This window comes from Felis catus, chromosome D1, assembly GCF_018350175.1.
Source record: "Felis catus isolate Fca126 chromosome D1, F.catus_Fca126_mat1.0, whole genome shotgun sequence".
NCBI classification, from domain to species: domain Eukaryota; kingdom Metazoa; phylum Chordata; class Mammalia; order Carnivora; family Felidae; genus Felis; species Felis catus.
Genome location: NC_058377.1, coordinates 7571112 through 7596882, shown reverse-complemented (window position 1 = coordinate 7596882; position 25771 = coordinate 7571112). Strand labels below are relative to the sequence as shown.

The following is a 25771-nucleotide window of genomic DNA, read 5'->3' as shown; positions in this document are numbered from 1 at the left end:
ACCTGGGCCTACACCTTGCTCTGCTCTACCTGCAAGACAGAGAGCCAAGGGGACGTCCTAACAAGGATGAGCTTTTCCCTAAGACAGAACTCAAGGGGGCATCACACCATTTAAAGGAGAGACAGCATGCAACACAAGTCTGGCCCAGCCAGGTTAGGCGCCCCCGGGCACAGCCCCATTTGTCAGCCTCCGAGGAAGCCAGCCCCTCGTAGCCCGCACCAAACCTGGTAGAGACGGCTCCAGGACAACATACCAGGCCAAATCTCAAATGTGAATTTCTCTGACTCGGATTCTTATCTACACAGCTTAACAAATCACGTTTGTTCAAGCTCATTCACTTACAGACTCTGGCTGGCGTCCAATGCCACCAGCTTGAGACCATGGGTCCCACGGAGCTCATTACAACTGTGGTCCGTGGTCTTCTATGGCCAACAATTAGCTCCAGGATGCAATCCAAACAGCCATTTCCATTCTGGTCATGGTTGCCATGGGGATCACCTCATGCTTCTTTGTGGGAATCAAATGTAATGCTTTTGCTAATGGCCCACAGTCTTTTGACTCTTGGGAGACTAGAAGCATTAAGCAATCAGAGCACTTTGTTTGAAATTTCTCTGCTGCCTTAGGACCTTAAGTGTTGATGAAAAAGGGCAGGGGATACGGGAAAGGAGTGTGCACCATTCCATCAGAAAAGAGGTCTCTACTGGTCCCTTTCTTTGCCAGTGGAGTTTAGATGTTTTTATAAATTTAAGAAAAACAGGAGACACCATAGTTACACAGTGGGGGAACAAAAGACGTGAGCTCTACACTGGACTCATCCATTAACTCTCTTTGATCCAAGACAATTCACTCAACTTCTTTGGGCCAGTTTCCTCATCGTAAATTGAACAGTTTGACAAAAATTACTTCAAAGTTCTACCAGTTGGTATTTCAATCATTTGTCCTGCTCTCAACTTACAAAATAACTTCTCCTCTACATGGAAATGATCAGAGTGGTCAGGTGAAAAGCCTTTTTACAAATAGCAAGATGGGGGTGCCTGGGCGGCTCAGATGCTTAAGCGTCCAACTTTGGCTCAGGTCATGATGTCACGGTTTGTGAGTTCGAGCCCCCCATCGGGCTCTGTGCTGACAGCTCAGAGCCTGGAGCCCGCTTCAGATTCTGTGTGTCTCTGGCTCTCTACCCCTCTCCCACTCACACTCTCTCTCCCCCAAAAATAAACATTAAGAAAAAATTTCTTAATAGCAAAGCTGAAATTAAGACACGTTTCAAGTCAAAGGGCAGAGGCTAGCAGAAACCAGATGCCAAAGAGCATACCCAGATATTCCGTGAGGGGACACCACTGCCAAGGCACGAGGGCATCAGGAAAATCCAGAGCAAGAAATCCTAGCTGAGCAACGTGGTGGACTTCCGAGTCGGAAAATCGTGGGTGAAATGTCAGTGGGAGGCTACAAAGGTGGGAGACATCAGGCCATGCGTGTCCTAGGCCACCTGGGAAGTGTGTTCCAGAATCTAAATGAAAGATGGAAGGGAAAAAAATCCCTGGAAGGGTGCGTTTGAAACCTTGTGTGGCTGAGATGCAGGCACCGTGGGGTTCATTGCACACCACACCTTTTCTGCCACTGGGGTCCTTTTCACAGCCCTTGGCTGCACCTGCATGGGTGTGCCAGCTCATCTCTCTACACCCTGCACTTAATTCAGGGCTCTGTTTTCTCAGATCTTAGGGCTTGGAGATGAGAATTTATTATTTGAACCAACATGGACTGAGTGCCTACTGTGGGCCAAATACCATCCTAGGAGCTGAATATAAAGGCAAATTTATTGCTACTTAAAAATCCAGATCTCTTAGGACTAATTTTCTGATCCCATCTGAGTTCCTTGCTATCATACAACCTAAGAAACTTTACATAGACTCCTAGGGAACATTTCCCCAGGACTTGGTCTTCTAAATACATTGGTAAAGAAATCAGGTTCTTGGGGTGCCTGGGTGGCTCAGTCGGTTGAGTGTCCGAATTCAGCTCAGGTCATGATCTCACGGTTTGTGGGTTCAAGCCCCATGTCGGGCTCTGTGCCGACAGCTCAGAGCCTGGAGCCCGCTTCGGATTCTGTGTCTCCCCCTCCCTCTGCCCCTCCCCTGCTCATGCTCTGTCTCTCTCTGTCTCAAAAATAAATAGAAACATTAAAAAAAAATTAAAGAAAAAGAAATCAGGTTCTTATCCCCTCTCTGCCACTAACCTGCTTTGGGCTAAGGCTAAGCCACAAAAACATTCAAGCTCTCAACGTCCGTTCCTGCCAAGTGGACTTTATCTTTCCTCCTCTGTCTCTTTGAGAAAAAGCTGGGAGGAGTCAATGAACTAATGCCTGTGAAATCATTGTAAAATATGGTCTCACCGGTGACAAGCCAGCACTCAGCAAAGATGGGGGTTTCATCAGATGCAGGGTTTCTGATGCAGCCTGGATTCCTTAGCCATTTCTGTATCAATCAGCTGTCACTGCTCCTTCTCCTCAAACCATGCAAATTTTAAAAGCCTGCACAAGCTCATCTGGAATTCACATACCCAAGCTTCAAACAGACAAGGACAATCTGAAATTGGAAATTCAGGAAGATGTCAGGTGGTGCTGCTCCCCGTGAAAAATGAGCATTGTAGACACAGCCTCACTTCTCCCAAAGATGCCTGATGTTTGTGGATGATTTGTAATGCTTTTACTGAAAAGCCCTCATCCCCATGAACACATTTTGAAGACAGAAATCAATCTTATGCTGTAACGGGGAGAGAAAATCTGTTAGCAAAAAAATCAAGAGGAGAAAAAGCACCTAATTCTGGAATCCTCTCTACTGAATAAATGGATTCCCGAGAAGTAAGCCCACATCCCTATTCTCCCCTTACTCTTGCAATTTACTAAGCAGCTTCAAGAGGGAAGATTAAAGAGAGAGACTGTATAGCCAGCCCCACAAGCATTTCCATCTCAGTAATTTAGGCCAGATGTCATCACAGAGACAATTTCCTGTCATCTCACCTCGGGGACCTACTTACCCCATCCCTGGCATTTTGTACTAGGTCAGTGTTTGCTTATATATAAGACAAATGACTAAGACCCTCACAGAACCAGGCATAATCACATACTATGAGGCAGTGAGCATTATTTCTCTAAGGACAGGCTAGACCATACCCTTGGGGTATTTGCGATCTTTAAAATAACTCAATAACACACAGAAGTTTAGTTTAACCCCCAAACCGAGATGAATTCTACTTAGGCCATCAGACTCTAGAGAATAATATTACAAGCCAATAAGAACCGTAAGGCACTCTGGAACCCAGAGCCGAAAACCATCTCAGAAGAACATTGCAGGGAGAGTCCAACTAGTTCCGAGGGAGAGGTAAGTTACGTCAAAAAAGGCAGAAATCAGGAAGGGGTATTAGATAAAGCTAGCAAAGTGGAGGGAGGAAGACTTAAGGTATGGGGGGAGGGTCAGAAAGACACTTCCATGAAGGCAAGTCCCAAGTTGACGTCCACTAATGCACGCTTACACGCCAAAAATCCGCTTTACTTGCTCAGAGGCCCACAGCCTCTTAGAGCGTTCCATGATCAGGAGGGTTCCTAAGAGTTGCAAAAGCTTCCCAAAGAACAGGTCTCGCCTGAAAAGAGGGCAGAGCTAGAGCCATCGTCTTCCCACATCTCATCCCCCAGCCAACCGCAGAGGGATCTCATGGGCAAACGAGCTGCTCTCTTTCCCCAGTGCCCTTCTGGCTCTTGACGTCTTAGGAGCTGAAAAATCAGTCCACAGCAGGTCTGGGACAAAAAGATAATGTGAGAGCTCACGATGGATCAGGAATGCAGAAAAAAATGAAAGAACTGTTGGCTGCGGGATGTCAGAGGCATCCGCGCACAAGCCAGGCACACTCCGCACCCGCAGGACATCGTCCTCGAGATGGAGCCCGGCCCTGGGGAGTCGCCGGGCCCCATGCCGTGTGTGCCTGGCAGGAGAGGTGCTGAGATTTGGGATGCCCTCAAAATTCTGTCACGCAAGTTAAAGGCAGCTGAGACTGGATGTGAAGGAGTATGTTTAAGAAATGCGTGATGACTTGAGGAAAATCATAAACCTTGTGGTGTCTTATGAGAACATTCTGGCACACCACAGTCAAGCATATCAAACTCAAAATGCACAGAGGCCCAACACATGATACAAATAACTTGAATCTAAGACAACAAATAGTGTCAGAACTCCATCCTGACCCCCTTAAACTTTACATTCCAATTCTCCACCTTTCAACAGTCAAAAGACATTTAGAGATACCCCATCCTGACCATCTTTACTATAATGACCTGCATCCTAAGGGTCCTCCATGCATAGAGTAATTGAGCACAGGGCTACAAAATTCCAGATAAGCTGTGATTAATTCAGAAACTGGAGAGAGAACTTTCACATATAAAGAGCAACCACAATCTCAGTCATACCCACCCTTTCCGAGTGCCTCTGCTAGTAAACAAGGAGTCTGCATGGCAATTAAGTGGATGACCTACCAGAGGTCTTTTCAGCCAAACATTATGAAAGGCTACTAGAAAGAATTCCAGATCCATCTCGGTCATCAGTAAGTTTGCATTTCAAAGTTACTCCTCCCATAGTCAGCAAATATTCTTTAATCCAAAAGCTAAGAATAAATCTGGGAAGAATCAAGAAGGCTGAAAAAAATACATACTCCCCAGAAGTCAGGTAGGCAAGACTCTGAACTCAGTCAGGATTGTGGCAAGGTTGTCTTAGGGGAGGGACTAAGCCCCAAAGGCCTCAATGTAGAGGGAAGCCATGAAAATGTAGAGTTGGACCCTGGTTCGAACTTCTGTGTAGTGTTAATAACACAAGACAGTCACTCCTGAGCCTGTCCGAAGCCTTTCAGTTCTAAATCTCAAGTGTGGCAGGTTGAGGTCAAGTTGCCTGGAAGACAGAAGGTGGGGTTTGGACCTTGTTCGCAACACCAGCTCTATCTGTGGATAATAACATGGCTCCCTCTCAGGGTCTGTTCCCTTCCTTTGCCCACACCCTACTTGAAGGTTTGGAACAGCGACTCAATCAGGTGAGTATGTATAAGTCCCTTAGCACACATGCCAGTTCTCTCGCACTTCTCCAGCCAGTGCTTGGACTGTACATAGGAAAGTCAGATAAAGCTGTTGGTGTTTAGTGGAAAGAATATTGGGCTATAATTAGTGACCTGCTTCTCACAACAGCTCACTGTGACTCTGGACAGATCTGTGCTCTCCCCGATGCATGGGCTTCATCACATGCAAAATGAACTAGATCATCTCTAAGACGCCCTCTGACAATAGGGGACCTAGGGTTCAAAGATGGAAACAGATCAAAGTGGGGTTACTGAGAGACATCAGCCTTGGGGGCCACCAGAATTGCTAAGCAGGGTCAGAATTACTGGCCACCTCAGGATCTGAAACCTCTGGATCAAACACAACTACTTTATATTATACTCAAAGGCAGTTGGGTTCTGGGGTGTGAAGGCAGGAGGGAGAACAAGATAAAAGGGACAATCCCTCCTCCTCTGAAATCATGGCTCCAAGTTGGGGATGGAAAAGCCTCCTACCTGACCAGGACGGACCACCATGACGCCAGCTGGCTAATCCAGGTCAGACTCCACAATGAAGCACCTAGATGCTCCCCGTACGCAACACACAGGCAGGGTAGACACATCAGAAAAGGAAGATGCAAAGTGCCAGCCAGATTCAGAGTTATGTTGGCCTCCCACACACTTTCAAAACACACACTTCTAGGCAAACCATAAGGGAGGGTTGACGGGGGGGGGGGGAGGAGAGAGAGGGGAAAGTGGGTGATGGGCATTCAGGAGGGCACCTGTTGGGATGAGCACTGGGTGTTGTATGGAAACCAACTTGGCAATAAATTTCATATTAAAAAAATATATAAATAAACAAACAAACAAATAAATAAATAAAACACACTTCTGTGCCCCTCATGTCTGGTCAGGGATCCATGGACATGTCCTGCCTCTCCATCAGCCAGCCTAAATCCTGTCTAATGTAGCCACGTCTCATTTAAAGTCAATCAGAGCTTTATGAGCGACGCGAGTGGGGATGGGTAGCTGGGGCTAACTGGGGTGAAGGTGTCACTGCCTGTTCTTCCAACTGTGTGGGCCTCGAGAATGAACCCCTACAAAGAAAACACATTTAACATCATGCCATAAAACTTGAGAGAAGTGACTCTCGCCTGCACCTTGCACCTCTCCACTCATAAATGCACACGCAAACACCTACCCACTAACCAACAAGAATATCACACTGGGACGATTTCAGAATACCATCTAAAAAGTAATAAAGTTATCTTTTAAAATACTCCACAAAAGAACAATTCTCATCAGTCATCCTCCATGACCCTCTGTCTCTCTAAAACACATGCAGGCCTCATAACCTCTCAGGAGCTTCTAGACAGACAGTACCAAGATTGGCTCAATTTCTCCCAAGGCCCAGGCCATTCCACGCTGCATAGATACAGCTGCATCCACCTTCACCATCCTTCACACCCACTCTGCCCCTGCCATGCTTCTGCCTGGCCAATTCTGACTCATCCCTAGATCCTAATATGCCCTTCTTCAGGAAGCCCTAATGACTCCCCAAGGTTGGCTTAGGTGCCCTTTCTAACCTTCCCCAAGGTGTGTCTTCACCTATCTTAGCATCAGCTGGTTCTACCCTACTTGCACTTTGACTAGTCTAACTCTCCACTAAACTGTGGGCCACCTTACAGACAAGGAAACCAATGCTCAGAGAAGCAAAAAAAAAAAAAAAAAAAAAAAAAAAAAAAAAAATGCATCCAGTAAATGGTGAAGTTGGTGCAGGAAGTTGGACCAGCTGATGCTAGAATCCAGGCTTTATTCACTCTGCCTCATTGCTTCTCAACTCCAATAGGGGTTGGATGTTTATTTTCACATTCTGATTGTCAGCATGCTAGCTGGGAAGCTAGACACCCCTGAAGTTGTGGCAGGTGACATGACGTGGTTGCAGTGAATCATTAAGCACACGAACAGGCCTTCAGACCCGTTACGTATGGCTGGCAAAGGGCTTCTGTTGCCAAAGATCTTTTCTTTGTAAACAGATTCAGAGAAAAGAAGGAGGTGCAGAGAAGGGAATGCAGAGGAGAAAGAAGAAGAGAGAAATGTCAAGAAATGCCCCTGTAGATGGATGACTGATGAAACAAAATTATGTAAAAACATCACAGTGCACACCCAACCACTCACTGAAAATGTATCCCATAACTCAGGGTTATCCCTAATTGTCATTATCAACAGGGACATTACTCATAGCTACAGGGCTCCACCCAACTATCAGCACAGTCTCCTGCCTCCAAAGACAAAGGTACTAAGAGTCAAGAGAAAAGCTTAGAGAAAATGAAAATGCAGCCAACTCCCAGTCAAATGAAAATGCTATGGGCCCAAGGCCAAAGTATATTCTTGGCCTGATGGTGTTCACCACCCTAAATTTAGCCAACTGGTGAGCTTTTTAAAGAAGCATCTTACTCAACCTTTTGCGAGCCAGAGATTTACCTCCTAATGCACAGCTTGCTTCCCCCCTGAAGCTGGAACACACTGTCCTTGGCTTTATCATCTGTAGAAGAAGCAAAGCCAACAAAAGCTCTGCTGTTATCACCTAGCTCGGCTTGTCCAAGCAGCGCCTGGATGCGGTCTTTTAAGGACACTGCCAGGGGCACCTGGGTGGCGCAGTCGGTTAAGCGTCCGACTTCAGCCAGGTCACGTTCTCGCGGTCCATGAGTTCAAGCCCCGCGTCAGGCTCTGGGCTGATGGCTCAGAGCCTGGAGCCTGTTTCCGATTCTGTGTCTCCCTCTCTCTCTGCCCCTCCCCCGTTCATGCTCTGTCTCTCTCTGTCCCAAAAATAAATAAATGTTGAAAAAAAAAATTTTAAGGACACTGCCAGAAGGCCCCCCCTCCCCAGATACTCAGCCCGCCCACCCCTCTCACCTTCCCCGTTATCTGCCAGCGCACCTTCGTTCTTATCGTCAGAGACTCGTTCCTTTGTGTTAAACACTCCAACTCCAGAAATCACCTTTCAAGACAAGAAAACTCCAGGGAGAACTTGCATGCCCATTACCTTAACCAATGTCTGTGCAAATTCTAACCCTGCTCGCCTCATCTGACCCTTAGGACCACACTGGGACGTCTGAGAGACAGCGTGGAAGGTTGACAATCATGAAGCCCCGGAATGAGACCTGGATTGGAAGCCTCCTTCAATCATCCAGGCAAGCTTCAGTTGCCTCATGTGAAAGACAGAGATTGTGCAATCTATCCTTAGTTCAATAAACGGAAACAAACACCAGTTCAGGTGGTTATTAATTTGGGGAATTTTTAGGGCTAGAAGAACCAAATGGTTAAATGCACGACTCCAGACCAAGACGGAGAAATCAGGGACTGTGCTTCAGACGGTTTTGGGGAATGGGGGACTAACGGTGGCATCAAGACACAACTCAAAGTGCTATCCCATCTGTGGGAATCAGAGTCAAGAGCCCACAGAGGCCAACAAAAGAAAACGTAGACACGAGGAGGGGACGCGGGACCATTCAACCGACCTTAAGCAGTGACGAATGTAGAGCCCGTCTAGTTTCAGTCCATCTTGTAGTCGCTCCCACCAACTAGTTTCACTATGACAATAGATAAATACTTACTAAGCACAGCTGTTATGTCAAATGATGATCAAAAGAATAGGTTTGCATCACTTGGGACTGTAGTAAGTAAGCTCATCCTGGACATCAGCAGAGGACAAGAAAATATCCTGAGGCCAAAACTAATAAAACTCGACACATGAGCAGAAATGGCTGATGTCAGAAAAACATTTGGTAAAATGCTCTCCTAGAAAGGGAGACTAGAAGGACAAAGAGAAATGACACACACACATGAATTTATAAATTAAAAGGGCCCACTGAGTGTCCAGCACGATGAAAGAAAAGTGATCCATCCTTAGGCATATTTCCATGCCATGTCAGAGCACTGGGGTTGGAGAGAAATACCCTAAATATCATTAAAGCTTCCGAAGGGAAAACAGAGGAGTGCCTTCAAAATTCTGAGGAAAAATTATTTCCAATCAAGAATTCTATACCTATTCAAACTAAGATCAAAACACAGGATAAAGTAAAAACGCATGTTCAGGGAAGGATGGCATGAGATTGCGGGGGCGGGGTGAGGGGTGAGAGGTAAGATTATTGCTGGTTTGAACATCTGAATTTTATTCTCAGAAATGTGAGGCCACTAGAGGTTTTGAGCCAGAGAAGAGGCAAAATCTGATTTGTGTTCAGTCTTATAGTCTATTTATCTGGTATTTTATCAGTCTATATGTCTTATGGCTACTGTTTACACGGCTCATCTTTTTCTATTCTTTTACTTTCAACCTATTTGTATCTTTGAATCCAAAGGGTGTCTCCTATAGACAACAGGTAGTCATTTTTTTTTTCTATCCAGTCTGACAATTTCTTTTGATTGGATGACTTAGTATATATAATCACGTTTAACATTACTATTGATACGGTTGGACTGCTAATTACCATTCTGCTTTAGATTTTCCATATGTCTCATAACCATGTTTTTCATATATTCTTCCTTTACCACCTCCTTTGACTTAAGTGGATAGCTCCTAGCGTATTATTTAAATTCCTTTAAGGACTTTAGGGGCACCTGGGTGGCTCAGGTCTTCATCTCCCAGTTGGTAAGTTCGAGCCCCACATCACGCTCTGCTCTGACAGCTCAGAGCAAGCCTGCTTCGGATTCTGTGTCTCCCTCTCTCCTGACCCTCCCCCATTTATGCTCTGTCTCTGTCTCTCAAAAATGAATGAACATTTTAAAAAATGCAAATTCCTTTAAGGATTTTAAGCTATATATTTTTTTTAACTTATCTTTTTAGTGGTTGTTCTCGGGCTTACCATATATACTTCAACTTATTAAATCTCTTTTAGATTTACACTAACTTACTTCTAGTTACCCTTCTATTGCTGCATTCTCTTTCCCTTTTAATTTCTTTTTAATGTTTATTTTTGAGAGAGAGAGAGAGAGAGACAGAGAGACAGCAGGGGAACGTCAGAGAGAGAGGCAAACACAGAATCCAAAGCAGACTCCAGGCTCCGAGCTGTCGGCACAGAGCCCGACGCGGGGCTTGAACTCAAGGACCCCAAGATCACGACCCGAGCCAAAGTCCAAAGCTTAATCGACTGAACCACCCAGGCACCCCCTTTCCCTTTTCTAGGTTATTACTGTTATACATATGAATGCCTCTATGAGTTGCAAACCCAACAATACAGTGTTGGAATTACTGCTTTTTATAATATTTTTATGTAAGCTAAGAGAAGAAATGAGAGCACAACTAGGTTTGTAGGAGTTTCTTAAAAAAGCATTAATTTTCTTATTTATCAGTTGGGGTTATCTTCAGTTCTTCCTGTGAATGGGATTAACTTCTGGTGTCATTTCCTCAAGCCAGTCTGGCTCCATCCCCACTCTAACCTTTCTGAGGTTATTATCAAATGTATTTCTTTGTGTTATAGGTCCAGTAAGGCAGTTTTACAGAAATTGTTTTAAATTACAAGAAAAAATATTTAATGATACTGTCTTTGTATCATTATCTAGATTTTTACCAGAGCTCTTTTTCACGCAGATTCAAATTACTGCCTGCTGTCACTTCCTTTCAACCTTAAGAACTTTCCTTTGATATTCCTTATAAGGCAGTTTCTGCCAACAATAAATTCTTTCACTTTTTATTTTTCTGAGATTGCCTTCATTTCACCTTCATTTTTGAAAACCAGCTTTACTGGATATAGGATCCTTGGTTGAGTTTTTCTCTCTTTGAATATACTGTCACACTGCCTGCTGGCCTCCATTGTTTCTGACAGGAAGTCAGCTGTTAATCTTCTAGTAGGGAGTCATTTTTCTCTTGCTGCTTTCAAGAGCTTCTCTGTATCTTCGGCTTTAAATGTTTTGACTACGACGTTTCTCAGTATGAATCTCTTCCGGTGGATCCTGCTAGGAGTTGCTCAACTACTTAAGATGTGTGTATCAGTGTTTTTTCACTGTCTTTGGAAAGTTTTCAGCTATGATTTCTTTGAACATTTTTTCTGCACCTTTCCCCCCTCTCCCTCTGGTACTACCATTACATGTATGTTGATGCGTTGAAGGGTGTTTCACATTCCTGAGACTGTTCTTTTTTCTTTACTCTTACTTTTTCTTCTTTAAATTGTGTAATCTCTATTGATCTGTTTTCAAGTTCTGATTTTTCTTCTGCCCACTCAAATCTGCTGTTGAGTCCCTCTCGTGAATAGTTCCTTTCAGTTATTGTACTTTTCAACTGCAGAATTTACACCCAGTTCTTTTTAGTTTCTGTCTTTTGATACTATTTCATGAGTCACGGTGACCATCCTGCCTCTAAATCTTTAAGCATGCCTTCCTGTAGTTCTGTGAACATATTTATAATAGCTGCCTTAAAATCTATGTTGGCTGGGGTGCCTGGGTGTCTCAGTTGGTTAAGAGTCTAACTCTTTATTTTTTTTAATGTTTATTTATTTTAGAGAGAGGGAGGGAGAGAGGGAGGGGCAGAAAGTAGGAAACACAGAATCTAAGGCAGGCTCCAGGCTCTGAATTGTCAGCATTGAGCCCAACTAGGGTTCGAACTCACAAACCAGGAGATCATGACCTGAGCCAAAGATGACAGGTTAACTGACTAGGCCGCCCAGGCACCCCAAGTCCAACTCTGATTTCGGCTCAGGTCATCATCTCACAGTTAGTGGGTTCAAGCCCCACATCGGGCTCTGCACTGACAATGCCCTGAGCCTTCTTGGAATTCTCTCCCTCTCTCTCACTGCCCTTCCCCCATTGATGTTCGTTTCTCTCTCTTTCTGTCTCTCTCTCCCTCCCTCCCTCCCCCCCCCCCCATGAAAATAAACCTTTTAAAAAAATATGTCTGTTAGTTAAGTCCATCATCTGGGACCCCTTCACAAGGTATTTCCTATTGTCTGCTTTTTTCCCTATGTATCACAGTTTCCTGTTTCTTCGTAGGTCTCCCTCTTTTGTTGGAAAATATCCATTTTAGATAATATACTGTAGAAACTTAACACTGACCCCTCTCCCTCTTTGGGAAGTGTTAGGGAACTCAATTTGTTTCCTTTGTTTTTTTTTGTTTTCTGCAGCCTCTGATGTCTGTATCTGCATTCCTGTCTTTTTTTCCTCCTGCTCCTTGGGGGTTACCTGTAGGTCTGTATGAACCACCTTTTGGTCAAAGACTGTGCATCAGCCCCCTCAGAAACTTAGATATATATGCTTACCATTAGATCTATGTGCAGCTTAGAGATTGCTTGTGTAGTTCAGAGAGTTTACAACTTTGGGAGCTACTAGCTCAGTTTCCCTCATCATTCACTCCTGAGAGGGCACGACCTTGTATATGCCAGACAACTTCCAGACAACTAGGGAAGAGTATCATCATATGTTGAAGCTTCACTTCTTAAGAGTCACTCCTGGATCAGAGTAGCTTATTGTTCGGCCAGAGGTTGTGCTCCCTTCCCGAGGCAGCAAGGCTTCCACGTTTTGCTGATCGATCTATGTGTGGGTGTTGGGGAAGGTCATCGAACACGTATGACCACCGACTGAACCTTGAGCTGGTCCCGAGCACTTGGAAGCTCTTCACCCCGTCTCCCGCCCTTGGGATGTGGGTTCCACTCACCTTTCCCACTCCCAGAGTCTTCCCCAAGGACGCAGCCTTGAGATGCCGATGTGCCATTGAGAACACCTACACAGTGTATGTGAATGAGCCCAGTCAGGGCCTCTCTATAAACTTTTAAATTTTGGAGGGCAGGTGTTGTGATCCATTCATGTTGCTGCTGGCTAAGACAAGCCTTGTGTGTAAGTTTCCTTTGCTTATTAAAACTACCACCTACCAATCTGGGGGAGGAGGGTCCTACTTCTTTCTTCAGTTTCTCTCGGCCCACTATGTTCAGGAGCTGGTTTTAGATTGTACCTAGGAAGATCCCAAGAGAGTTGCAAACCAAGAGTGGCTTAATTCATGCTTTCAAGTCTGCCCCACATTCTGCTTAGATTGCTCCTGAGCGGGTACGAGCACAGATGCACAGCCTTCTGGATCCCAGACATAAGAGTGACCCCGGGAGGCTCCTTTTGCTTGGCTCTTTCTCTACTACTAGAATCACGGAACTACCAGCCCTCTCAATGGCACACCACCAAGATATATACTGTTTTCAGTAAAATCCTCGGCATGAACTTCTCCATCTTCTGTTCCAAGTAACTTCAGTCCTCTGAGGCAGAGCTGTGGAGTGCTCCATCCCTTAGGCCTTGCTCTCTTTCTGGGAAGAATTTCTGTACCACGTCACTGCAGTTGGGGGCAGCAGCAGCCTTTGACACACACATGGGAGCTGGACGAGGGAAGTAAGTACCCATCCCTTCAGGTGCACCTGCCTGGAAAAGCGCCTTCATGATACAGGCTGCAGGGGGGCAGCCAAGTAAGAGACAATGGGCCACCCCAACTGAAATGAAACAGCAGCCCTAGCTGCTGGGAGTCAAAAAAGTCCCCTTCTTCTGGGCTGCACCTGCTCAAAGCAGCGTGTGTCTGTCAGAGCTTTGGTTACACGGAGTTGGGTGAAGACGAGATGGGCGTCGGTTCGGCTCCAAATGCCACAAGCTCATTGTTCTCACTGAGATTTGGCAGATTTTCTCAAAGACATGTATCTCCTTTTATTTTATGTTCTAAGGACAGTTTCCAGAGGCTTTCGATCGTGTGTGTGTCTAATCTGCAAAGTACTACTTTGCCACACAAAGAATCCACCAAACTCCTCGTGTCACTATTGCAGAAGCTGCAACCCTGACTCCTATTTTAAAACAACCCTTTTCCCTGCCGTGTGGAGAGCAAGAACAGAGTAGAAACAGTAAGCTCTGTATTCAAAATGTCCATCGTTATTTATATGCACAGTGTCTTTAACACAGCCTGATGCATAGCACTGCTCACAAATGTTAGCTTTCTTTCTGGGTCCTTTTCAAGGAAGGCTGGCCCTCAATGAAGGGACCCCATAAGCTCTGAGACGCCCCCTCAAAAACACTGCTCTTACTTGCCAGCCTCCCCGTTTCAACCAAGATTTTTTGACCCCAGGACAGTCACTCTGTCAGCCCTCTTTGAAGTAGCCTACACCTTCTGTTAAGACACCCCTGAACTTCCTGACCACGTTGGGACCCAGATTCCCACCTTCCTTGCCACCTCATTGGTTTTTGTCTTTGCTTCACATTTCTCAGTGTTAATACTCATACTGCTTCCGTCGGCACTTGCCAGTTCCAGCTGACATTTTCTCGTCTCCCCGTCTGTATTTGTGACTGGTCCTAGAAGCCCTGTCCACCCTATCTGGTCCCCACCCCCCAAATACAGTCCACTCAGTCCAGCTCCCCTGGCCCTTCCAAGCCTCAACTCTTCTCTTTCGGTTCCCGCTCATCTCTGATCTTGCCCCGGGCCCTAGTTCTTGCTTCTACCTGCTGACACCCACACCTGAGTTTTACCCATTATTGATGCCGATCTTCCAACCTCCCTACTGTGTTTTGGCTCAGGGGCTTTTTTTTTTTTTTTTTTTTTTTTTAGTATTGTTAACACCCAACTTTACATTACTTTCGGGTATACAACACAGCCGTTCCATAAACTGTATGTTATGCTATGCTCACCAGAAGTGTTGCTCCCACCGATCATCACACAACACTATTACAGTATCACTGACCGTGTTCCTTAAGTATATTCCTTATGTTCTTTTGTTCCCGTGACTTACCCATTCCATAAGCGAAAACCTGTATCCCCCCCACACCATTCAACTCTGTCAACTATCAGTTTGTTCTCTGTATTTTTGACCCTGATCCTGTTTTTTATTTATTCATTTGCTTTGTTTTTTAGATTCCACACGACTGAAACCATATTGTATTCTTCCTTCTCAGTCTGAATTGTTTCCCTTAGCACAATTCACACTAGACTGACTCAGGGACTTGCCTCTTTTTTTAAGTTTATTTTATTTTATTTTATTTTATTTTATTTTATTTAGTGTGAGAAAGCATACATATCTTTCTTCCCCAACTCTTAAGATATTAAAATTTTATGTTGCATTCTGGGTAAAGCTACTCCAACGCTGACCGTAAGTTCTCCACTTACACCATCGTGACTTTGCCTATTGAAATTAAAGGCAGGATGGGAGGGGTTCTGATGTGGGCTATGTCCCTTTGTAAATGTGTCCTAACGAAGAGGGAGAGAGAGAATCCCAAGCAGGCTCCGCATTGGCAGTGCAGAGCCCAACACGGGACTTCAACTCACGAGTCACGAGATGACGACCTGAGCAGAAATCAAGAGTCAGACACTCAACTGCCTGCCTCCCAGGTGCCCCAGCTCAGGAACTTCTTAATGGGTCTTCACTACCAAGCCTCCTCCCAACCCAACTCTAGATTTCTCACTTGCTTTCACCTACCAGTTCATGGCACCCACCCGTATCACTACTATCCTATTATCTTGTGCTTTTTATATGATCTTTCTGTCCCTATCTCTTTGTGTGGTTGCTTGCCTTGCTGCCTACATTCCAATACCAAAAATGTACCTCTGTATTTCCATTTGTACTAGAATAGACAGACTTGCACTTTATATACTGTACCTAGCATTAAGTACAGCATATAGAATAACCCAAAGCAAAGAGATCTTTAGAAGCTTTAAGATAAAACAAAGTGTCTGAAAAAGTATGGAATCAACACAATAAAGGGAACTATTATCTAAAAGAGTGCAAGACTCATGAGGGCAAAAATTTGATTTTATTTATCATTGTATCCTCAGCGCCTAAACTAGCACTTGACAAGTAATGGTCTCAATAAATATTTGTAGAATGAATAAGTAAATTCAGTGGAGTCCAGAGGACTACAACACTAAGAAATATTTTTGCATTTATACCCCAATTAGTCAAGAGTCCTCGATATACTAACTACATCCATATGGTATCATGGATTATTTCTAAGCAATCATGTCTGTGATCTTAGCACCTTTTGACAGGCATTCATTTTTTCTTCAGTGTCTAACTCCCATCTTAAAGATTTTTTTGCTTCAAACTCTACCCAGATCTTAATATTTTTCCCCAAATCTTAGTATCTTAAAATTTTATGTTGCATTCTGGGTAAAGCTACTCCAATGCTGATCGTAAGTTCTCCGCTAACACCATCGTGACTTTGCCTATTGAAATTAAAGGCAGGATGGGAGGGGTTCTGATGTGGGCTATGTCCCTTTGTAAATGTGTCCTAAATAAGAGGCTGGCCTGGGTTTTGGTCAGACCTGAATTTTCCTGAAAAGTATCTGTCTAGTTCTAATTAGCAGCTCTAACAGCTAATTTTATGTAAACTTTCCATACAGCATGAACACCTGTGTCAAGTTGTCTGTTTCTCCTGTTGAGGGCAAGGAATCTGCTTGGCATTTCTCTGAATTTGTGATGCTTTTCAAAATTTGCATCCACGTGTAGAGCTTAAAGAAGGGCAGAAAGCCTGAGAAAACAGCACCCGTGATAACTCCCTGTGTAAACACCACTAGAGAGAAAGGTAATAAATTGTAGCGACTCTCACTTGTTTTTAATTTCTGGCCACTGGGGTGAGTAACTTCTATCTTCTTCCCAAAAGATTCACAAGAATTGATTTATTTTAGCCTAGTCTGGTGGGAGACCAGAGTACATCTCCTTAATAGGTCATATTATCATAATTTAAATTAATGTTCTTCCATGGCTTTTAATATGACCATTTTTATCCCTTATGATCTTTGCAGTAACTTTTAAAAAGGCTAAGATTTAGTGTTTAGGAATCCCTGAGGAAAAGAGGTGCTAAGTTTGATTAATTTTGTGTCATGCTTTTGGGTATCTGACATTCTTCAGTTTTATTTTAACCAAGAGAGGCACCGAGATTACAGATGCTACCACCACTCATCAGACGCACTTGGTCCTGAAGTCTCTTCGGGGCTTTCAAGAAACTTTCCTTTACAAAAGTATCTAAGGGAAGAGGACAACAGTAGGAACAAGCACTTTCCACCAACAATACTTTTTCTCACCATTGCACATCCAAATAGCTAAGACATCACAGCAATGTAAGTAATGCCACACACCAGCACAGGGGAGGGGGAGTAACCTGGCAGCCTCTCCCCCTCCCAACTCCCCACGTCCTCCCCTTACCTGTCTCTAACCTGCAACCGTATTTTGTACCTATGAATACACTAAACTCTGTGTGTAAGCGTGCCTTAAGGTATCGCCTATGAATTGAAGGGTACCAAGGGTGGTCCTCCTACTTCACTTGAAACGCATGGTCCCAAACAGCTGTGTAGATGGAGAGAGTGGCAAAATAAATAAACCGATCAAAAGACCTAGGAGATCTCATAACACGATCTTCTTCCTGAGATTTGTACCCACAAATTTGGACAACTCCCCAACATTAAGGGGACTTGGGTACCCAACTCCTCCAGTGAAACACATCGAATTCATCAGGGGCATTAATTAACTTAACAAAGCACCAAAACAATACCAAATCAGAAAGGCTTCCCAAAGGCCACAGTTAAAAGGCATGTTACTGAAGAACAGACCACTTGGAATTTACGGAATTACCAGGATGACCGAAGCTAGGAACCTCTGCGTCTTCACTGAAGCCCGAGTGTTAACCACCATGACTGGGGAAATGAGTCTGGCTTGGGTCCAGACCCCAGACAGGAAAGAGACATGAAGTCAAAATCCCCAGAAGCGCAGGAGGTTTACATCTGGGAGGGGAAAGTGCCGAAGCCAGGGCAGAGCTGTAGGTTCAGGCAGACCACTTCGGACTGGTAGGAAACAAGAGGGTGTCTAAGTGAAGGTAAATTGAATAGGAAAGAAGCCACCAAGCCAGATGGCAGAGATCTAAGCCAGAGAGTCTGCAGCTCCAGGATAGGTTATCTGAGACAAAAGGGATTTCATGATGAATCAAATTCCCCACTGGGCGCCTGGGTGGCGCAGTCGGTTAAGCGTCCAACTTCAGCCAGGTCACGATCTCGCGGTCCGTGAGTTCGAGCCCCGCATCAGGCTCTGGGCTGATGGCTCGGAGCCTGGAGCCTGTTTCCAATTCTGTGTCTCCCTCTCTCTCTGCCCCTCCCCCGTTCATGCTCTGTCTCTCTCTGTCCCAAAAATAAATAAAAAATGTAGAAAAAAAAATTAAAAAAAAAAAATTCCCCACTAATTTTACTGAGATGCTTAAGGAACCTGCCCTTTGAAAACTCTTCTCCTCAGTCTGTATTCCTTTTCTTTGTTTCACTTTTATCTAAGTTCCTGGGATCCATCAGTCTCTTGAATATCCCTCAATAACCTATGCCAGCTCTCCCCTAAAAAAAACCACGACCCCCTAAACCTGGTATCTGAGACAAGGCACAGGCAAGCTTGGAGGGAGTGTTCTCTTATACCCACCCCACTCTACTTCCTGAAACTCAAAGACAGCTAGGGAAGCCAGTGCAGTCTTTGGTTTGCTAAGCAGGAACTACCGAAGACAGACACGAGCTAAATGAGCTAGCTCCAGGCGTCATTCAAATGCTCCTTCAGTGTCGTCATGGAAATGCAGCCTCTAGACTCACAAGAAATGGGGAGGAGAGGGAGAAAATGTCCCTTTCTAGTAGTTGCCAACATGTTCCAACCATATGCACGTGAGTTTTCTGCAGAGACCCCATTTATAAAGTAGAGAAAGGCATACAAGCCCTGGTTCAAGTGGCCCTCAGGGATCCCCCATTTCACAGAGTTGGTCTCCCCCTCATCACCTGCTCCCCCGTTCCTTCCTTTGCAGCTGCTGCTGAGGCATAGCTAGAATTCCAGAGCTATATAAAACATGATGTGAAAAATACTAGCTGGTGGTTAAACATACAGGCTTCAGAATTTAAAAATCTTTGTTCTAATTCCCAATTCTCCCGTTTATGGCCCATGTGAATTTGAGCAAATTAACCTAAGCTTCTACTCCTCATCTATAAAACGCAGATAATAATAGCAACCTCAAAGGCTGTTTTGGAGGTTACATAAGATAATGCATTTACAATACTTAGAATTGCCTTCCCTGTAATAAGAATTCAATAAATGTCAGATATTATTAAAATGACGCATTCTGTAAGAATCAGAGTCTTTTAATAGTGGAGGCGAGAATTGGTACCTCTTGCCCTTAAATTCTCCTAGAATACTGTTTCCCAAATTGTGTTCGGCAGAACAGTATCCCCGTGAAATATTTCATGAATAAAAGCCTCGTGGTCAATTCTATTAGCAAAATGTGTCCAATAAAGCCTCTGAGAGATTTACAGTGCATACTGAAGGTGAAGTGTCTGGATAGGTCAGTGAATCACATGATGAAATTCTGCCTTAGATCACTCTTGCTGGACTGTGGACCATGAAATGGAAGGGGCAGCTAGGATGGAGGGGACACTAACTGGGAATCATCCCAACAACCCAGGGGACAGAATACAGTGGCCTGAACCAGGGCAAAGAAAAGTGATCATATTCCTAAGAGGAGGAGGAGAAGGGAAGTAAGATCAAAGAGACAATGCTGAAACCCAGGTATCTGGCCTAGGTTATGGGGTCGACGGTGGTGCCGTTGAGGAAATGGAGTACCGAACGGGACCAGAATAGGCGAAGAGGAGTTTCACTTTCCACCAATGAGTCTGAGATGCAGATTTTCCAGAAACTTTCCACGGCAAGTGACAGAAACTAACGAGTACAAAGGGAATGTAGTAACTCAAGTAACATGAAAAGAGAGGGGAGACTTGGTCTTGGACTCTGGAGCAATGTCCCTTGTCCACCGGTAGCTGGTGTCATTTCTTTCAGCTCGACAAGACTGCTGTACCAACCTGGCTAAGGTTTCTGATTCTAAAGACCTTCTCAGATAAGACTGTTCCTCCAATTGTACTGACCTGGAAAACCCAGCCGCCATCTTTGCTCAAAACCACTTGATCCCCACCCCCACCCCACCGCCCCCAAGAGAGCCACTCCTGTGGACAAACACGGGACTTGTTGGACTCTCAGCTGAGTCTGAGACCTGCCTGTGACACGGGGGTCTTGTGGAAGGCTGGGAAAAACTGAACCTACAAAGCCTCTCGGCCTAACCACAGAGCGATACCAAATTCTGTGTTAGATGACCTCAGTCGGTGTCGGCCAACCTAAAAGATGGCCACTGCAGATTTCCAAATAAGGGTCACGGGTGAGAGAACTCTGCTCCTTGTGATCTTTCACATCTTTAAAACTCCTCCCTTTCTGGATTGAAGCTTGGAAAAAGACAAAAATAGGAATTTCCATCTCTCATGACTCTTTCCTCCACCCTCCTGAACGCTCGGGATTGGAAGGAGTGAAGTTTTCTCTACATCAATATTTCTCATATTTTAGTGTGCATCACAATCGCCTAGAGGGCTTGTTAAAGAATAGATTCCTGACCTCTATCCCTAGAGTTTCTGTTCCCACAAGTCTGAGGTGGGATGAGGCAACCTGCATTTCTAACAAGTTTCCAAGTGATGCTGATACTGCCGGCCTGGGGACCACACTTTGAGATCCAGACTGGTATTCCCTACACAATGAAACAACTCTCTGATCTGAATCCTCTCTTAAATAAGGGCACTTTCTCTCTATACCAGAACTCTGTGATATGAATCCTGTAACCTCAGACCTCGATTTGTTAGGACCTACACTCATCCCGCAGATCCATTATTGCTCTAACATGCCTGGTTCTCAAACCTATTTTCTTACTGCCTTCTATTTCGCATGGCAGAAGCTGAAAACCTGGCACATTCTTTCTGTATTCCTTCTGTAACATCCCCAACATACCTGCAGGCAGATGGATATAGTTAGCTGAGTGAGGAGAGAGTCATGAACTCAGAAGGGGGGGGGGATCCACATGACAATATTTTCAAAAATAGACCCCATTAGAGATGTGTTTTGCCACTGGAATTACAGGAAAAATTGTTCTCTTCCAACAAATGAATTTTCTCCCCTCAATTATAGCCACATAGTCATGGTGCCTCCTCTGTGAAGCTGACATAGGAAACTCAATATTTAATTGGAGGCTCCATTTTGGTTGTTTCTTTCAGCTGTTATTTTCTAGATAATCTTTCCTCCTTAACCTTCCTTATTAGTCCATTTCAATCCTGGATTCTTCCTCTCTTGCCCATTTATAAAAATTTTAGAAAAAAAAATGTTTAAGTAGGGATCCTTCGGTCTCTTATTGAAGGTTCACCAACATAAACACCTCAAAGTTCTTTTTAGAAGAGCATTCCTTTCTCAGCTGTCCTGAAGAGTGGGTAGGGGAGAAGTCTGTGTCCAAGCTCAGTTTTATGGGAAAGAGTAGAGCCCTAACTCAGTTGGGTAGTGTTGGGGATAATTAATGGAGAGGCTGTGCCCTCAGGTGGGAGGATGCAAAAACAGAAAAGGTATTTGGGCACCAATTGGACAACTATCCCTCTCTTCGGTGAAGGAGGCCTGGGGCGGGGGAACAGAGAGGTAATCATAATCGGGATAGTTTGCGGGATTCCTCCAAAACTCCCTCTACTTCCAAAATGCTCCTATTCCCCACACCATCAATAATTTTTCATTCAGGTTATTATTTTGTCTCCAGATGTATCCTTCTAAGTGCCAACAGTCCTGAAAGGTATGCCACATCTGGAAAAACAACACTTTGAGAGGACAAGATGTTCTTTCTGATAGAGTGGAAGAGAATGCAGTTCATGACTGCTACCCAGAATAGATCAACTCCTGGGTTGGGGTTCCCTTCCAGAAGGCAGCATGAGCGCAGAAGAGAACAGGGCACAGCTAAAGCTAAAACACCAAAAAAAAAAAAAAAAAAAAAAAACCCATAAAAACAAAAAAACAAAAAAACAGAAACGTAGGGTAGCTCAGTCATTAGTGAACTGCAGAGGCTTCTGAAAACGAAGCACTTCAGTGACACGCAAGCCCAGAATCCTAGGACTACGCACCGCGGTTCCATTCACATCTTAGAATTGTGACCCTAGAGTTGGGCAGTGCACAGCCTAGGCGGCCATTGGTAGCAGCCTCAGTCCTATGGAAGCCCAAATAAATCACCACAAGGAGAAGACGTAGAACGCTCTCTTAGGCCTCAATCTCTCCCATTCTACACTGGATGAAGCATCCCTGTGAAAATGCTCCATCTCCAGACTTGCCAGGTTGGACAAAAACAAGCATGTTCTTCAAAAGCCTGAATTTACGAGGTTAACTGCCAGAACTGCACACAGCCTGCAGGCTAAACAAGGAGAAAAACACGCAGCCTTCAACCGCCGCTCTTGCCTACCTCGAGTTTTTAAGGACAATCAGAAGAGCCAAAGACCAGGAGGGAAAAAAGGGCGGGGGGGGGGGGGGGTTCACAAAATCCTAGAAAGGGCCATGATAGGACAAGACCGGAATCAGAGACAACTATGACCCATCTCAATCTGTACCTGGAGGAGCCTCCTTCCAAACAGCTTCCACGGTCTTTCCGTCTTTCCAAGGAGGCTAATGAGCTCCACTGGGCGCCTTGCCGCACCCTCCCCCCCCACTGACTATTCTCCACGTGTCCTTGGAAGACCACCTGTCGTCTATTTCGTGCAAACACAACGTCAGCAATACTGTCGTGAAAAGCCTAGACAAACACAGCGGTGGGGGCGCTGGGTGGGCCAGTCAGTTAAGCGTCTGACTCTTGGCTTCAGCTCAGGTCTCACGGTTCAGGAGTTCAAGCCCTGTGCCGGGCTCTGCGCTGGCAAAGTAGAACCTGCTTAGGATTCTCTCCCCCCTCCCCTTTCTGCCCCTTCCTTGCTTGCTCTCCAATCAATCAATCAGCTGTGCCAACAGGCAGGTGGTTTTCCCAATAGTGTTGTAAATTAGGGTCCTTAGGCAAGTGGCTCCTCTCTGGGCCCCAAGCCCTTTGCCAGAAGCCTGGGAGATTAGACCCGGTGCTGCCTAAGGGTCCATCCAGCTCCCACACTGCTTTCTATATATGACCCTCGACGGTTCTTTCAGCATCCTTCTCGTTATTAGCTACACAAAGCCCATCACTGCCCTTCTTTGATGAAAGCGAGGCCCTACCAGGTTTCTTAAGTAGCCGGGCAAAGGCGGCCAAGCACCTGCCTCTTAGACGGTCTCGTTTGCAATGCCTTTGCAAAGACCGTCTTCCAAATCCCTTGCTAAAGCATCAGGCCCCAAACTGCAAGGAGAGAGTCAAGTGTACTGTCCATCAGTCCCGGCGAATCTTCGAGGCCCAAGCAGTCGGGTCTCCCCCTGGTTGGGCGCAGCGACACGGCCTTGTGAGGCTCCCGAACGGAGAGGGAAGCAGAGGTGTTCGCAAGTGCCTCACCCCGGCCACCCCCCCCCCTTCCCACCAGCCCTCCTGTTGCACAGCAGTTAACAAGGCTCTGGGCTCCTCCACAAGCACGACAAGTGGGGGCAGGGCCCACTGTGGCTGCCCCAATAAACAAAGTCACCCAGGGGACAACGGGCACACTCCCCCAGGAGACCGGGGACAAATTCGCCGGGGGGACCAAGAACAAACTTGCCCAGGTGACAACTCGCCCAAGAGACCAGGGACACACTCGCCCAGGGACGAAGCCACGGCAGGAAGCAGTGCCGCCACCACGCGAGAGGAAATGACGCGCAACGGGAAGCTCTTTTCGGCGCCTCGGGCCCTACCTTGTCACGTTTCCGCTGGTCGCGGGATGAAACAGGGCTGCTCCGGGGCGACGGCCGCTCTTCCCGGGTGCCGCTCCGGGGTTTCTGGAAGCCGCCGAGGCTGAAGCTTCTGGATTTCCCGCCTCTTCCGGCCTCGACGGCGAGAGCGCCGCCCCAGACCCCCGCCCGAGCTCTCGCCTGACCCCACGGCCGCAGTGACACGTGATCACACGCGGCCGTCACTTCCGGTGGTTGAGGCGCGGGCCCGGCTCGCCCGGCTGCACGAGGTCCTCCAGGGGCGACCGTCGGCGGAGCCGTGCGCAGGTGCCGTCACCCGGAAGCTCGTCCCCCCCCCCACCCTGCAGCTTCCGCCCGCCACGCCCACAGCGGAGCCCTTTCCTGGGAAACGCGTGCCCGAGGCTCCACGCCCCGCACCTGACGCGACCCCGCTAAGACCTCTCCGGAAACTTTCCAGGTTCTGGCGGGCAGGTGCAGAGACTTGCTCATCTTGTCGCGGCCCCAGGCGAGCCACGAAAGGGAGTTTCACCGTTCGTCCAACTTGCCACCTCACCGTGTGGAGTGGCCACCGCTTTCTTGGGTCTCTCCTTACCCACCCCCATCCTCCGTGTACGGGGGACGGTTTCAGGTGTCTCCCAGGACACCTGAGTTCTCCGGAGCACAACAACCCATGCGGTCAGAACCGCGCTCGACCCCGCTGTGTAAACATGATGAACCGTCCGAGAAGCGAATTAGCCTGATGTCACACAGCTGGGGTGAGAACCCAGGCGCTTCGGGGACCGAGCCTGCGCTGGTCGCTCCTCTGCTACACTGTGAGCCAGACCCCTCCACCCCCCAGCTTCCACGGCCTTCTCCCCGTGCAGCTTTCACCTGCAGGCTCCAGAGAATCTACACCCAATCCTGATCTCCGGCAGAAGGCGGAAAAGCGATGTAAGCGGCTTTGTGTATCAGAACTGAGACACCCTTCTGGCTCTACCCTGACTGTGTACCCCAGATGTACAGCGAAGCTCCAGATATGTTCCCCCCCGGTCTGAGCACCTTGTAGGTTGCCTACTATTTACACAGCCTTTGACTCATTCATTGCACAAGTATATTTGATTGTCCACTACATACCCACCCTAAAAAAGAGACTGCAACCAATTAACCGATATGTTATGTCCATTTTACAGGTGGGAAAACTGCTGCCCTCCACCAAATGGCTCTTCATCCTGAGACCTCCGGAGACCACCTGTGATCTATTTCATTCAACTACAACATTAGCAAAATTGTCATTAAAAGCCTGTATAAAGCCAGGCTTTCTTAAGCCTGGTTAATCAAAAAAGTTCAATCACTTGTCTGCCATCCCACATCTAGTAAGTAAATGAAATTAGCATTTGATTCTGAGTCTTCCTCTTTCTGAGATTTGAGCCCCAGCTTGCTCCTGCCAGTCCCCTCTTCCGCTTGTTCCCCGACATCCTAGTTCTCTAATTCTTTGACTGGGTGTCCCACAATCCACTTCTTACCCTAAGTATCAGAGTTAGCACAGACCCCACATGTAAAGGACTCAGTCTCACAAAAATGCCAACTATAAATGGTGTACCAGAATACCTGCGTTTTCGCCCAGTTGATTAAAAATTTGGGAGCTCCCATGGGTCACGCTCACATTTCATAACTCACTAAAACTCACAGGACTCAGGAAAACTCTATGTTGAAGATCGCAGTTTTATTATAGAGGATACAACTCAGGAATGGCCAGATGGAAAGGATGCCTAGGGCAGGGCATGGGAAGGGGGGATGGGGTGCAGAGCTTCTGGGACCTTCTCTGGGTGCCCCGCCCTCCCAGCACGTCAACACAATCATAAACCTGGAAGTTCCAAAACCTTGTGGTTCAAATGTTTTTGTGGAGGCTCCTTTCACTGGCCTGATTCACTGGCTGTTGGTGATTGAACTTAATCTCCAGCTTTCATCCCTTCCCCAGAGGTTAAGAAGTGGGCTGAGGGGCGCCTGGGTGGCTCAGTCGAGTGAGCGTCTGATTTCGGTTCAGGGCATGATCTCATGGTTCATGAGGTGCAGCCCCACGTCAGGCTCTGTGCTGACAGCTC

General features: G+C 46.2%; 1 long non-coding RNA gene across 1 annotated transcript; it reads left to right on the top strand.

Moving 5' to 3' along the window:
* The first annotated feature begins 22730 nt into the window (after positions 1-22730).
* On the top strand, positions 22731-25067 carry LOC102901289. The gene is made up of 2 exons (XR_006586773.1): positions 22731-24731; positions 24860-25067. It is a non-coding gene; the product is annotated as an uncharacterized LOC102901289 (long non-coding RNA).
* Positions 25068-25771: the final 704 nt, after the last annotated feature.